Below are 16,615 nucleotides of genomic sequence, written 5' to 3' on the forward strand. Positions count from 1 at the left end.
CGGAAATGTGATGCAACACCCAGAAAAATACAGCATACTTCACTTAATCCTCCAGAGAAAGATTGAAGGCAAACGAGGTCCAGGCAGAAGAAGAACATCATGGATTCAGAATCTAAGGAACTGATTTGGATAGAACTCAGCAGCACTTTTTCATGCAGCTGCTAATAAAAATAGGATCGTCAATGTCTGATGACAGCTATGGAAGGAGGAGGAGGAGGAGGAGGAGGAGGAGGAGGAGGAGGAGGAGGAGGAGGAGGAGGAGGAGGAGGAGGAGGAGGAGGAGGAGAAGAAGAAGAAGAAGAAGAAGAAGAAGAAGAAGAAGAAGAAGAAGAAGAATATATGCAGCTCAGACACTAACCCAAACCACAGACTTTTAAGTAGGATGATGTCCACATTAGAACTTTGCTCAAAAGAGATGGAACCAATGCCAATTTTGTAAAATGTAAAATGTTTGCTTTTTGGTGAGTGTGTAGCAATAGTGGAAAAGTATCTTGCACCTCTGATAGCAGAGTAAATAGCATCTATCTCCTCCAGCAACATTTGCTTTCTCCCCGATATTTTTCTACCTCACTTTCCTTCGCTGTTTCTGGATTCTCCCCTGATTCTTGCATTAAATTAACTTAAAATGTGCTTGAGATCAAGGGCCAAAGATTTCTCTTCCAAATGCAAAGACAGGGAAAAGAATGTAATGTATATAATATAGATATTGTTCCTATATCTGGGCCTTCCATATATACCCAATATGGCCACTAGATGATAGCAAAGAATGAGAGTTTTCTGTGTCTGTTTGCTGTCATCTAGTGAGGAACTAGATTTTTGCAACTCAGATCTAGTAGCCCGAGATAAAACACTTTGAACTGGAGAATGGATATTGGTCAGAGAACCCCGTATATTCGTCTTATAGATACGTCTTTTAAACCAGCAATTCCCACTCTGATGTACTACAAGTTCTAAAATTTTATATTAGCTGGAAGTTTGCAGTTGAGCAAATTTGGAGAACATTGCCTTGGATACTCCTGTTCAGGAGTAGGAAATTTGGATCCTTTTTCAAAGAGAAATGTGGACCACACTAGCTATTTAAAAAAAGAACACATGATGCATGGATTTGCTTTTTTAACATGCCTCCTTTCTTCATGAGCTTCTGGGCTGTACACTGCATAAGCATTCCCAAGACAGAGTACAGGGAGATGGCCCAGCATGTGGGAATTGATATTGCTGCTCTTGTCTTAGAAAACTTCCTCAAAGCAACTGCTTAAATACTGACAGAGATTGAATTTTGAATCAGATGATTACCCCACCCAGCAAAGAACCAGAAGAATATTTAGTTCAAGAATGGAAAACCTTGTGATAGTTATACTACAATTTCCTAGCAATATCCGAAAAGTTGCAGGCTCTTCAGCCCTGTCCTAGTGCTTCAATATAACTATTTATCGTTATTTGTCAACAATGCTGTACAAAGAACAACCCCAGCTTGCAAAAATATGGAACAATTAATTTTTCTCCAATTTATCTTTGGATTAAGCTGTTCTTGGATCCCCAGGAGGACATAACTGCAATGCAAAACAGCTAGAAACTGTTTGAGTTCTGTAGGGGTGGCCTAACATATAGAGCAGCAAAGCACACCCACCCACATGCATACAAACAGGACTGGGTCAGTATACTGTAAGAAAGACTGGCCTTAGCCTTTCTACTCCCACCCTTGCTTCTGACTGAACCAGCTCTAATCTATGTGCATATTTGTATTGAGGGGGACGAGAGTTCTTTGCAACATTCCACCAAATTGCAAACGGATTTTTTTCTCCCTCAGTATTTTTCCAGCGATGCATTCATGGCAGCTTTGCTGCAAGGCCCTCCCGGTCCTTCTACAAACTTCTCGGAGCAAAACCTACAGCAAACATTGTCTGCTTTGGAATATCCTCCAGAGGTCCTTGAGCAACTGAGCCATGCCACCCCCACCCTCCTTCCCCGATTAGAACTAACTGAATCAAAAGGTAGTAACAAACTAAGCAGTTTATTGTTTTAAAGTCAGATGCACCAGTCCTTTCTTTAATCTTTTACAGCCAGTCAAGGGCAGATTAAAGAAGAGATTTGGAGGCTCTTGAGCTCTGTAATTCTTTGCAACCCAGATACAGGAACATGGATCAATGAAGGCAGAGATCAAAGCAAAGCATAACGGAAACAAAAGTAATGATTAATTGTTTGTATGTGTGTTTTTTAAAAATTGAGGTGGTTCCTATAAGGAGGAGACTGAATAAGCAAAGCATTTAAAAAGAGCAAAATTAATATGAATTCGATTGTATAATTAAGACAACTGTTGAAAAAAAGAAAAGAAAAAAATGTTAGGTTTGGGTTGAGAATGGAGACGAGGCCTGAGTGATTTCAGCAAAGCTCTTTTATTTAATTCATTCGAACAACAGCAAAAGCCTTGGTGACAGTGCTCCTTTTATTGGAAGCTGTCAGCCAGTCAACCAATCAGATTAAAGTATTTTTCTGCTTCAATAGCGGATCTGAGTGAGAACTTCAGCAACCAGTTTCAGCTACTAATTTCAATGCGTAACAAAAAACGTTTTCAGTACCTACAGGAAATAGAAAAACAATGGTGCCACCACTAAGAGGTGATATACAGCAATTAGATACTTACAATACAATACAATAGCAGAGTTGGAAGAGACCTTGGAGGCCTTCTAGTCCAACCCCCTGCCTAGGCAGGAAACCTTATTCTGTTTCAGACAAATGGCTATCCAACATCTTCTTGAAGACTTCCAGTGTTGGGGCATTCACAACTTCTGGAGGCAAGCTGTTCCAGTGTTCTAACTGTCAGAAAATTTCTCCTCAGTTCTAAGTTGCTTCTCTCCTTGATTAGTTTCCACCCATTGCTTCTTGTTCTACCCACAATTGCCTTGGAGAATAGTTTGACTCCCTCTTCTTTGTGGCAATCCTTGAAATATTGGAACACTGCTATCATGTCTCCCCTAGTCCTTCTTTTCATTAAACTAGACATACCCAGTTCCTGCAACCATTCTTCATGTTTTAGCCTCCAGTCCCCTAGTCATCTTTGTTGCTATTCTCCACACTCTTTTAGAGTCTCTGCATCTTTTTTACATGTGGCGACCAAAACTGAATGTAGTATTCCAAGTGTGACCTTACCAAGGCATCATAAAGTGGTGTTAACACTTCACGTGATCTTGATTCTATCCCTCTGTTTATGTAGCCTAGAACTGTGTTGGCTTTTTTGGCAGCTGCTGCACACTGCTGATGTTCATTAAATATATGCCACAAAGTACCAGAAATAAATAAGCAACAATATTAACAGTTTGGTGTATTGTCCTGTTTGTTCCCTCTAGCATTTTAATTTGCCTTGAATTACTCAGAGCTTCCAGATTACCTTTGCAGTTAGATCCAATAAAAGAGCATTATAATACTTTTCTCCAAGGGTAATAAAACATGGACAACTGAAATCATAACACCACAATCCCTGGGTAGAGTTGCAGATTTCAGAGCCAATAGAAGAGAATATTTGTAGCTCAGGGTTGAACTGTAGGATCCTTGGGGCTCTCTGAGCTTGGTTGTTTTTTGCAGACGTTTCATTACCTAAGTAACATCATCAGTGTTAACACTGATGTTGCCTAGTTGGGTTATGAAATGTCTGCAAGGAAACAACCAAGCTCAGAGAGCACCAAGGTCCCCACGTATTTCAAACCAATATAAACTGATTAATAAATGCATCCAGAACAATGTCAGATCTAAAACACTTTGACACCTAGATCAGAGCATTCCCTGGTTGAGTCCCTTACATTCAAAGAATGCTATTTTTGCTAAGACCTGATCTTATATAGCTTACTTGAATTTTAGAATCACAATTTTATTATTCTATCTATTTCACATTGGGGATCCCTGTTTTTTTTTTTTTTCAAAATTAATTCCATTATTATTTTGATGAATTCATAACAGAGGGTGATTGGGAACTAGGAAGTGAAATAATAAAAGATAATCCAAGCTTTTGAATTGTAGGCAAAGCTATGAATAGAGTAAAATAGGAGAATCTTGGGGTAATAAAGAATGGAAAGGAAGTAACTGGAAAGTTGTTGTTTTTTAATCCTGGAGGGTGACAATGGAAGCCACTTCTTCTTATTGGCAATCAATTGAAATGGACGTGACCAAGAGCTCCTTGTGACGAGGAACTGAGTTTGATATTATGATACTTTTCTGTCCAATAAAACACATCACATTGTGATATTTATATGTCTTCCTGCTTTAGAAAAGATGGTTGTTTTTTATTTTTCCAGAATGACAGCGCCACCTCATGGAAATTAGAATAAGACTCAACCCAGAATTTTAAGATCCAATCCCGATTATAATGTTACTTGTAAAAATTCTTGTGCAAACTTGCAAGAATTCTCTTGGAATTTTTTTTCCTTATCCATAATACATTTACTTCCAAAATGTACACAAAATATTCTAAATAAATAAATTTCTAATATTTGTTTTAAATGCTATTTGTTTGAATTATTTCAGAAAAACGTAGTGATGACTTACATGTAGAACTTTCCACAGTCACTTGAAAACGTAATATTAAAATGTTACACAAATGCTAAATGGAAGATTTACTGCAGAACAAGTATCATATAATGCAAATATAGTCTTAAAAAAATACTATGTATGTGATTTTCAGAAAATTAAGGAACAGAGTTTATTAAACCACATTAATAACAAAAAAACATTCTAAAATATTTAAATGTATTTATTTATTTTAAAACATGCCCATTTTGCACAATCAGTACATTTATCTAATTCCACTTATTGTTAGTAAAAATCCTTGTGCTCCAGGTCAACTTTCTGATATGTTTCAATACCCCATTCAATTTCTTCCACAACAATATACCAAAATTTTTGCATTGCATAGATCATTGTCAGGGACTGCCATTTCACACTCTGTTTTAGAATTTCTTGTTACAACTTTTTACCAGGAGTGAATTTTCTTTAGTTACCTCCTTTGAACAGTAGATGGTGCAGGAAGTAGGGAACTGACACCTATTTCTTATAAGGGACAAAGTAAAAAACTTTTTCCTTTTGCACATACTCAGTTTAGAAAACTTGTATGCCTGGAATCTACAATCAATGATTTGAAAAACAGTCTAAATGGTTTGATTCAAAAGATTCCTAATTTGTCTTGGGCTTCAAATTGAACTGAATCTATGAAGCTGCCCACATTTTGATCCTGTAGTATAGGGTTGGGCTTTGAGGTTTGTACGTGAATATATTTTGGATGTGTGTTAACCATTACTTTTATCACTGAAGATGATATAAAGTATAAATATGACTAGTTTTTTTTAAAAAAAGGGAAACATTTCAAACTAATAGGTATAATTTTTACAAGGGGAGAATGTAGGGAGAAATGACTGAAAATTTGCAGGGCATATATCATGTGAGTGTCTCTACTGTCTTAAAGCAGAATTGCAGAGTGATGAATATAGAAGCAAGGAGATTATGCTGAATGAATGAAAACCATTGCTGAATCGATGCCAAAGCCACAGGAAGTACTGCAACACAGAGGTCAATGATGGACATGTAGCAAACAGTAATAAATATAATATGCCCTAACAGGATTTGAACATTTAGCATTTTCCCTAGAAGCACTCAACTGACAGTTGTTCTAGTAACCTTGGTTATTCAACATACATCCAAGTAATTTTTTTTCAAAAAAGATTAATTCAACACATAAGCAATGGTCCCAGTACAGTTATAAAGAAAAAAACCAACTGCAAGAAGAAATTAAATGTAGAGTTGTACAGGAACTTAAAGCTGACCTTGAGAAGGTGTGAAACAGCTGCTAAGGTGGGAGGAAGGAATGAACTATTAAGGAGAGACTTGGAGAAGTGATTACAGAGTCCAGAGATTGAAGCAACCTTGACAGAGTCATTTAAAATAATCTTACCTTGATTTTTTTCATATATTTTTTTTTAGTATAATAGGGGACAGAGAAAAACTGCTAGTCTTTCAAGGTTATGTTATTATATCCTCTAACAATAAAATATTCCTGTTTCTTCATCTGATCTAGGATGAAGGGTTGAAGACTGGGAGAGAAAAAAAGGAGACATTTAAAAACGTGATCCAGAACAATATGGGTGCTAAATGTATTCACATAACACTCAGGCAGTGAACATTCCAGCAACTAAATCTGCATTATATGCCACAACCCTATTAAAAAAAAGCCTAGCAATGAATTAAATACTCTTAAAGAAAAAAAAATACTTGTCTGAAGTCACAGAATTATCTTCCAAAAATATCTGTGCAGTGGGATGTTCAGAGCCATGTGCTCGGTTCTGAATAAAGCCCATGACCATGTATGAAGTAGTAAAATTGGGCAAGAGGAAGTGTGGGTGTGCCAAGTATGTTCCACAGTATATGCCAATACTCAAAAGTATATCAGCTTATAATAGAATATTATATAGCTGAGCAAGGAGTAGGCTGTACAAGTAAAACAGCTGTCCATCATCATGTATTAGCAACCTTGCACATAACCATTAATGCTATGCTGAATTTGCTTTATAATATCTCAAAATATTTTCCCAGTTAAAGAACTGGCCCACAGACTGGTAGAGCTGTAAAGATCCACCCAGACAAGGGTGGTGTAATAGGGTGGTAGGTATTGGTGTAATAACAGATTTTGTCATGAACATAGAGAGGTAAAAGAACCATTGTAATACTTGACATTCACCTGGGTCCCACCCACATACTTACTTGGGATATTTTTTTTTCATCTGTCCATTTATACATTCTCATTTGCTTAATACATTTTCTAGGACTGGAAATTAAGAAAGATACTGTGCAGTGCATTTATAAATACAATTTAAGTGATTCTTTACCATTAATAAATTAATAAAGATGAAACATAGCAGAGCTGGAAGGAGGGAGGACGCAAACCAATCTTTTAAAGATGTAGGGAGGAAGGACCCTGCCTGAAGGCCAAAAGGCAACCCACATTTCCAACTCTGCCCAAATGATTTCATTATTTGGGACACTGCCTTTATTACGGCAATGAGGACAGATTGATGCCTTCTGTTTTTAGGAGGCAAACTCCCCTCACTGCATAATAAGCCATTAAAAATGATAGAAACAGCCTAATATGCTTGTTATAAGAATGTAACAAAGCTCTTATGACCTTTTTTTTCCACCATGTCAAGCAGTTTTAGAAGGCAATATGTTGAAGGAGTGAAACTGCTAGAAACTGGGGATGCTTACCAATGTTGGCTGTTTATCTCCTCCAAATTCCTACATATAGACCTAAAAATCTAGAAAGGGGATGAGGGAGTGGCAATCAGCATAATTGGGTATGCCAAAAATGTATAAACATTTGTTTTTACAAACGGATGTATTCCTCTTTGGGCATCAATAACTGCAACCCAACATTTCCAATAACTGTTGATCAAATCAGTCCTACATATCACCGTGGAAGAATTTTAGCCCATTCCTTCTTACAGAAGAGATCAACTCAGGGATATTGGAGAGCTTCATCACATGAACACTATTGTTTCAAATCCTTCCGTGACATGTCTATAGGATTAATAATTTGTGTACCCATTTTCAGCCTGGTGAGCATCAGCAGTTGTGTTTCTCAGAAATCTCCTTTGTTTGAGCCATTAACAAACTTCCACATATCTATGTTGTAGAATAAAATAGAAACTTTATTTAGTTATTTGACCATATCAAAAGTATAAAACTAAAGCAAATGTACAAGTGGAAAACAAAAGTATATACAGATGAGTCTTTCATAATGAATACTCCGACTTCTGCTCTTTAAATAAGGCAGGACCTCCCACACTCACATCTGATTGTTGTTCCACTGATTGAAACACTTGACTCTAATTTCCCCTCCAAATGAAATGATAATCCTAGAGGTTCACATATTTTTTGCTGCACACCCCTATATAGCTATGGATTATTTTCTTCAATAAATAAATGAACAAGTATAATGTTCTTGACCCATTTGTTTAATGGGATTCTTTTTATCTAATTGTAGGACTCGTGTGGAGAACGTATCACATTTTAGATCATGTTTATAAAGAAATATCAAAAATTCAAAAGGGTTCACAAACGTTTCAGCATCACTGTACAGCCAAACTCCAGGTTTCTTTGAAACCATTCTGGCAATGTGTAATGAAACTCCAAAATGAGCAAAGGGAAACAGACCAGACCAATTGGTGTAGTGAACTGCCCCTCCCCTATCTTGGCTTGTATAAATCTTCAATATCTCAGTTAGCAAATGGTTAATCCTTTCAGAATGTAAGTGCCTCCAGATGTGCTCAAATGACTGGGCCACCGGAAGACACTGCTATTATTACTCACATTGGAGTGGGGCTGCTGCCTCTGAGAATATTCTCCCACCATGTTAGTTATGCAAAGCACTTAAGTTCTGGGAACAGCTAGACCTACAGACAAAAGGTCAGTGCCATATGGCACTTTGAGGCTATGCACTGCCCTATTGCAATGCAACTGGAGAACTGATGCTACAAGAGAGGGAGAATAGTGCACTGCTGTGCTTCTGATTCCTCAACAGGAAAGTTTCATTTTTGGTAACTGGATCCACACAATCAATACAAATAAGGAAGAAGCCTCTTCCTTGCCTGTTACTTTAGGAAACAGAAGTGTATCAAACACTGGAACAGACAGTGAAGGAAAGCATGACTTTTTCAGCAATGAGGTATCAGCAGCTCACACATCTGAGGTCACAGGATTTTTCATTTAACTAAACCAAACAACTCCCACGTTTGTATAAGTGACTTGGGACCAGGCTGCCTATTTCAGTTATTATTTAGAAGCTCCTTGATTATTTCATGGGTAACATACATCCTCTTAGCATGACTGCCCCTCTCCTGCTGCAGATAACAAACTCGGGGCTGAGCAGGAGCAAGGCAGGTTTTTTAAAAAAGTTCTTTGCAAAATGTAACCTTTCAGTGGCACTTGGTACTTTCTTGTGAAATGATAAAATATCTTTTCCAAGGCATATAAAGAAGGAATACAACCCATTTTCAATATTGAGAACTCCCCTACCATTAAGTCCAGGAAAGCATTAGTGAACAGAGTTTATGGGCCATGTAACTGCATTCCTGAGCTGGCTTGCTGTTCCTGGGGGCAGTAAAAGACACTGTCCGATCCCCAGTGCTGAAATAGGATTCATCTGCCATGCTAAACTGCTCTTATATATGGTTCAAAAGTGGCTGTCTTGCTCTTCTGGCAACAAGTACATTGCTAGGCTTAACTAAGGTTCTTGCAACTCCATGTAATATGTTCCACTGGCTGCGACAACCTAAATAAACCTAAACATGCTATTAAATCAAAATCTGCACCTACATGCATATCTGAGTTCCAGTCTGGCTTACTCTACTGTTTTTAAAATGGTATGCCCATTCCCAATCTGCCTGATATAGTGCTGAGTTGATCCCAAAATGTTGCTTATTATTGTTGGGAAGTTTGGGGGAACCCTACAAAAATGGTCAAGGTAGTTTTACAACATTGGTAAAGCTGGCCTGATAGATAACCGGTGTGCATTTTCTCTTTCCCATTATTCAGCATGAAGAAAACAGGTAGGGTTTGTCTGCGCTGACAAATAAATAAATTTATATATATAGTCATTTAACAAAAGGTGATTCTGGGCAGCGTACAACAATGGAATAAAACAACCTTGGGCTGGTTTTCCTGGAAATATATGGATGAATGGGGGAAGGGGAGGGAGAGGGAGTGGGGAGAGAAAAACCCTAAAGTCACGACTGTTCTCCCAGGCCTTGAGTTTGTCTCAAGTTGAGGGGCCCCTATCAGATTTGTTCAGGGGTGTGGATGTTGCTAGCCACACTTGCCATTAGTTCCTCTTTAAGATCAACACATCTGCATCTGCCTACTAATTGCTGATGTTGGATATTTGGGAGACTTCAAGAACCATAGAGGTCTAAAGCACTATCCCTAAAGTTGTGACATGGTTTTAAATCTATTTTTGCAAAATTGCTAAGAAACACAGCACTGTTATTCTTATATTCTCTAGAGCATTCAGAAAGTCAGAAAATCAGAAAACATTCTAATTCTGAATGAACTCAATGTTCCAATGAATATTCCTTGCCCAAATTACTCATATGTAAGAAGTACAGCATTCATAGCAGAGCTCAAACTGAATTAGCAACACTTACTGGGATCATATTTTCAGAATGAGGCATGAATTCAGGAATGCCTCTTTAAAATGAAGATACTTTTAAGCAAAGTTAAATATCCCAGTCTTATCACTAATTCTTGTCTCAGCCTTCTAAGGAATGAGAGCAGCAAGATATAAAACATACACTATAGAGTTCACATCCAACAGACTATTTATCCTTAATGTAAAAATGTGTGCAGTCTAGTCATTTATTTTTGCCTGCTACATACTCAAATCTATACAGAACATAAACAATACAGGAATTCCTTTCAAAAGAAAAAAAATACTGTTTAACATCACACAAATTAATGCAACCTTCTTCTACTTGGCACCTCTTTAGATTTCCATCAATCCAGCAAGTATTTCTATAGCTAGAAAAGATGGGAGCTGCAGTCTAATTCATCTGGAGGTGCTGCCTGGGGAAATCTGTTATGAGAAATAAATGACAAAAGAAAGATTCCAAATAATGCTGTGCTTTTCATTTTCTGATTCAGAGTCTGCAGGTTTTCAGTTCTTAAAGGGGGGAAAATTCAGATGGGAATCCATCGGTATCAGGACTGAGCTATATAGAATGGCTATCCAGAGCCTGGATATGTGATATCTCCAGACATCACTACAGAACTTCCTGTTTCTTTCTGGGCTCCATTTCAGAACGTGTTGCCATTATTGCAGATAAAATAAACCATTTGCTCTTTCATCTCAGGACTCATGTTGCACCAATTTCCATACTGATAAAATAGTTCAAGATGATCTAGTTTCAGTGTTCCAAAAGGAGCATATGGAGCCTATAGAAAAGCTTTCTCTCCCCTGGAGCTATCGTTGTTTCGCTGATATGGCTATTTGAGATGCCATCTAAGCTCAGGAATTAATGTGGCATACAGACTCCAACAATCATTGCATCATTGTAATGCAACCTTCTCCTTCCTTTCAACCTGCAACTAAATAATCTTAGTTCATCGCAGGTACACCTTATGCGCTGATGAAAGCAACCCTCCAAACTTTGGTAAAGATGTTTACAATTTCCACTTGTGCTTTAAGTTCTCGGGAATTTGCAACATAAAATGTCATCTGCACAAAGCCCAGGTAGTCCTTGTTTAACAACCACTTATTCAGCGGCTGTTTGAAGTTGCAATGGCAGTGAGTAAGTGGTACAACCAGTCTTCAAAGTTCTGGATGTTGAAGTACCCTGTGGGTATGTAATTGTGATCTGGCCACTGGGCAACTAGCTAGCACTTATGACAGTTGCAGCATTCAATGCTCACATAATTCTCATTTCCAACTGCCATTGTGACTGCCAACTGCAATTGCCATTTATGGGAAACTGGCAGGGACCACTACACATTGCATTAAGTTGCTCTTGCTGCTATTTCCCCCGAGGAGCCCATTATGAGATCCTAGGGAATACCACCCCCCATCCTAGCATTCCATGGTCCCCTTACAAGCTTATTTATTCCTGATACATTACTACACATTCCACCAAGAGAATAAATAAACAAATGAATTAACAAATAGTTTGGCTCTAGGGGGTATGGTGTGTAGTAGCTGACCTTACAAGAAGTCTAAGTTATGTGCTTTTGGGGGAGGGAAATGTCAAAAAACTATAAAAACAATTGGAACATGCTCAAAAGCCCTTCCAGGATAAAAGAAATCAGCCAACACTGGCCTAAAGATGAGTCTTTTTAGAGATTAACAAACTCAATTGGCAGAGACTGAAGTTGTTTATTTTGAATTCCATGTATCTTTCAGCTGATAAATAGAGGACTAGAAGAAAGAAGTGGAGAGTGTCCTGAACAAATTTTTAAGTGCATGAAAGCAGTTGCATTCAGACACACTCATGCAGAAACATCACACTTCATTTGGCCACACTCCATACTACTCACCTGTCTGAAGCCTGCTTGAAAATGGTGCAGGACATAAACTCTCTGAGGGTTTCCCCATCAACTTGCCTGTTGGAAGCCAGCAGGAAGTCACAAGTCAAAGTCACTTGAGGTCCTCGAATAAAAACCTGAGATCCTTGCTTAACAGCAGCAATGGGGACTGCCAGGATTGCTTTTGCTAAGCAATGGAGTCACATCACACTGTGCTTTATGGCATGTTGCCTAGCAATGGAAATTCAGTACTGTAATTCCAATTACTGTTGTTAAGTGAGGACTACTTGTAGTCTCACAAGTAGTGAGGACTACTTATAAGTCTGTTCAATCACATACTCTGTGATGGCTCAGAAACTTACAATTACAAACTCAGCTTGCTTTAGTCATTCAGGCCAACAAACTTAAGCTTAACAAGGATGCATCCAAGCAAGCATTCAGCACTTTCTGGAAAACACCAAGTTGATAGAGAGGCCTCCAATTTTATTTAGCTGAACAATTTCTATAGACACCCATTCAACATACAATTCAAGACAGCACTCATCATTAAAGAACAGTATAATAGAACCACATAATAAAAATACAAAGGCATGTAAATATAAAAAGTGCTGGGGGGAAGCAAAATCTTCCAATATGTCATACAAATTTCAGATCCAAACCCTGGGGAGAAAATAATAGGCCTTTAATGCCTTCTGAAAGTTTGGCAGGGTCAGAGCTAACTGGATCCTGGAGGAGGAGGAGGAGGAGGAGGAGGAGGAGGAGGAGGAGGAGGAGGAGGAGGAGGAAGTGCTGTTTTAAAGGTCAGAACAGCAATGGAGAAGATAGGTCTCCTGGGGAATGTAACAAGCTTTGTGTATAGAGCTTGACAACATCAGAGATATTTGGAGATAAGCTGCCCTTGAAGGACTTTATAGATAAGAGCCATCTCTTAAATTACACTCAGAATCAAACTGGTAACCAGTACAACTTTATGCCTATTGCTTCTCTACTAAGCATTGTGTTTTCTCAAATTCCACCTACACTAGACAAACAAGGCTGCATTGTGCAACTTCTGAACTCAGTAAGTAAATTCTGAGCATAGAATAATGTATTTACTAAATTGCCTGAATATGAATACTGATAAATTAGCCCCTTAGGAATTCAGCCATACTAGTAGATCAATTCATAGTGTACACATATAACTGCTTAGATGTGAAATCAAGTTGTTGACATTCCAAAAACTGAGTAGGTCTTCTAATGATACCAGATTCAATGGTATTAGATATGATAGCTTTCAGTCACATTTATATATGCTATGTTTCAGAGCACATGAAACTGTTTATATCTTTTTTTGTTTGACCCTAAACAGGTTGGCTCAAGATATTTTGCATTTGAAATCAAGGACAAAAGAGCCCTTTCTTTATCTCGTGCAGAAGGCAACTGGATTGGCAGTAGAACTGTATTTGAATGATAACAATGAGATAGCATTGAGCAGTGAGATAAAAACTAAAGGTTATAGACTGGGTTTTTTAATTTATTTATTTAATTTACTGGTGAATATCCAAGGATTCTTAGAGCGTCTAGGGAAGAGTTTATAAAGTATTCATAGCTTAACCCTTTAATGTTTCACTGACATTTTCCAACAATTGGCCCCGAAAAGTTGTCTGGGATTTTTTAAAACATTTCTCAACTTTGAGCAAAACAATTATGAATACAATGCCCATATATTTATAATTCTCTACTTATTTTCCATATTCAAATTATATACATATACATTAAAAGGTATTATATTATTGAACCCCTGGAATCTTAGTTTTTAATACATGTTCTCTGAGCAAAACTCAGCTCTAACTTCACATACATACACAGTTGCTTTTTCTTAGCAATAAAAAGTCTTAGTTTGCTATAGTCTTCTTCCAGGATATCCTGTCTTAAGTCCTTAAGATTTCTGGTGGTCTCCCATCCACATATTAACCATATTCACCCCTGGCTATCATCCACACTTAAATATGTTCAGTCAGGTACAAATCTGCTTAGGCTGATTATGTATCATCAGGTTGTTAACCCATAGTGACCACACAGATAGTTTTCTATGCAATTTGTTCCTAAAATGGTCCTTCCAAATATGTCCCCCCCTTCTAACTGAGTCCATCCACCTTGCTGCTGTTTGTCCTCTTCTGTCTTTCCTTCTGCCCCTTTCCCAACATTAGAGCTTTTTTCCCAGAGACCCATATCTTCACAACATTTCTAAAGTAGGATAATTTATTTTATTTTCTATTTTATTTATTTTATCAAGCATGTATTAGACAACATATATATGCATAAACAAGATTTTGGATACATGTAATGGATACGAATAAAAAGAAAGATTAGTACAAGGGACAGTAGGCACATTGCACATTTGACCCTGGTCATTTGTGTCTTGAGTGAAGGCTCTTGGGATGATTTCTTTCAAGATCCATTTATTTATTTATTTTCAGCTGGCCAGTATTCTCAGGAGTCGACATCAAGCCTTGTAGCAGAATGACTTCTTGAGGAATTTGTTCTGAGCTGAGCTGTCAAAAGACCACAAAACAAAATACATTCTTTTCTTCATGCCTACACTCAAACAACCCACCCACCACCCTATGGCCTTTTGTGTGGGGCCTCCTCAACAGCCCCTATTCGGGGAAGCTATCGACACACAGAAAGCAAACTCTGATTCACACACGCACGTAACCCCTTAGGGACTATGTCAACCAGCCCACGGTTATGTCCTTCGCAAAAAAAATTTCAACGGCGATCCCTCCCAACAGACAAATAACAAGGCAGGCTGCTAACTCAAGGTTATCTTCACCGATAAGCCCTACCACGTCCGCTCTTCCCCCCTCCAGCCCAGACGCCCCTTCCAAGCTTCCCACTCCGCGCCAAGAAGGTGCGAGGGAGGGGAGCGGAGGCGGGGCCGGAGGAGAAGGAGCGAACGGGCGGGCAGCGCTCCTCACATGTGGCGAGAGGCCTCTCTTCTTTAATGAAAACATGAGTCAGCGGCTGGCGTCGGCCGCGGATTTTCTAAACATTTCCTCATATCCTGAGAAAGGGGCGAACCGAGGGAGGAGGGGAAGATGGAGGCTGGTAGGCGAGGCGTGGGGGGGGGGCAGAATCGAAAGCAGGCATCCACATCAGAGAGAGAGAGATGGGGTTGAGAAACTCGCAACCCTTAAAAAAGTCCCGTTTTGAACCGATCTGCACCATGCACAGAAAGAACGCGCACACACCGATTCGGATGGGATCGTTTCGCTAAGGAGGATGGGATTCGAACCGTTCGCACCGGCTTTCCTCCAGCTTTCGTCTTCCTCTGACTTTTTTTGACCCGCTTTGGGCTGCAAAGTTTGTTGCGCTTTCAGTTCCAGTTACTTGAACCTATCCCCCCCCCAACCCGCTAAATTGCCCCTCTCCTCCAGAAAGGAAAAGAATCAAAGGGGTTCCTTTCTTTTTCTTTTTCCTTTTCCATCCTTCCTGTCTCTGTCTGCGAGCGCGATCCAAAAAGTTTGAACCCAAAGTAGGATTAAATCAACAACCGCAAAGCCTCATTCCTGGCAGAGGCTTCTTGTTGATTTTAAAAGAACCGCTGCAGAGCTGGAGCAAAGGCTCGGTTTAGGATCCTGTGACGAATACTCTGGGGGGTAATAAAAAAACAAACCAGAGGCTCTAGCCAGGCAGTGGGCATCCTTCTCCTCCTCCCCCCCCCCACCCAGTCCCGCCCCTTCAAGCTTCAGACAACCCTCCCTAGGCATTTTTTTCCCCTTTTCCTTTTTTTTTTTTTTTTTTGGCAAGACTGCATAACTCAGCTGAAGGACTCGGAGCAGTCGGAGAAACTTCAGAGGAAAGATAAAACGAAGTTTTGGAGGGGAGTCCCAGCAAGTTCTGGGCGCCGTTTGGCGAAAGCCCTTTCTGCTAAGTTAAGGTAAGCCCTTCCGTGGTCTCCTTCGCTTTTAGTTCTTCAGCTCGTTATTTGTTGCACCAGCCTAAAAACAAGTTGCAAATGGAATTTTTTTTTAACAGATCCAGATGTGGAGGGTTCAACCATATTTGCTTTTGGGATCAGTTTCCAAAAGGGCAGAACGCAGCATTTGCAAAGATTTAAATGTTTCATTTTCCATCAATTTCTTTCTTTCACTGCTTTCCATCTCAATATAAAGGGGAGTTACAGAGCCCTTGTTTCAGGGGCTGAACTTCAAAAGTCTGAAAGAGAAATGGGGACAAACCTTGCTTGAAAGTAAGATCTTCACTGCCCTAAAGTGAAATTAGGAGATGGGAGTCATTGGGCTGAAGGCTCAGGTTTGTCCCCATTTCTCTTCCAGATTTTTTTCTCCTATTTGTATCCATCCAATGGAATATAGTGGCTAGCATTTGAAACATAAATTGTTTGCAACATCCTAAGGGCTCAAAAAAGAAAGAAAAAAGTCTATTGGTTTGCCTGAGGATGGGAGAAAGCATTTCCCTATGTCCTGTTTATCATCCTTTTTTGTAATAGTTTTAAGATCAAGTTTCAAGAGTGCTAATACTGTACTGGTTTTACTTTCATTAGTTAAAGATGAATACCAGGATG

The 16,615-nt window shown here is 38.9% G+C and overlaps 1 protein-coding gene across 1 annotated transcript in view; it reads left to right on the top strand.

The window, feature by feature from the left end:
• Window positions 1-15,831: 15,831 nt before the first annotated feature.
• Window positions 15,832-16,615, top strand: part of PDGFRB (platelet derived growth factor receptor beta) — a 105,748-nt gene continuing 104,964 nt past the window's right edge. The window contains exon 1 of the mRNA XM_014065020.2: window positions 15,832-15,970. The gene's annotated coding sequence lies outside the window, so the exon portion shown is untranslated. The remainder of the gene's footprint in view (window positions 15,971-16,615) is intronic.

Source organism: Thamnophis sirtalis, unplaced genomic scaffold (genome assembly GCF_051295495.1).
Source record: "Thamnophis sirtalis isolate CommonGarterSnake01/CBP01778 unplaced genomic scaffold, rThaSir2_p1.2 scaffold_3, whole genome shotgun sequence".
Classification (NCBI taxonomy): Eukaryota; Metazoa; Chordata; class Lepidosauria; order Squamata; family Natricidae; genus Thamnophis; species Thamnophis sirtalis.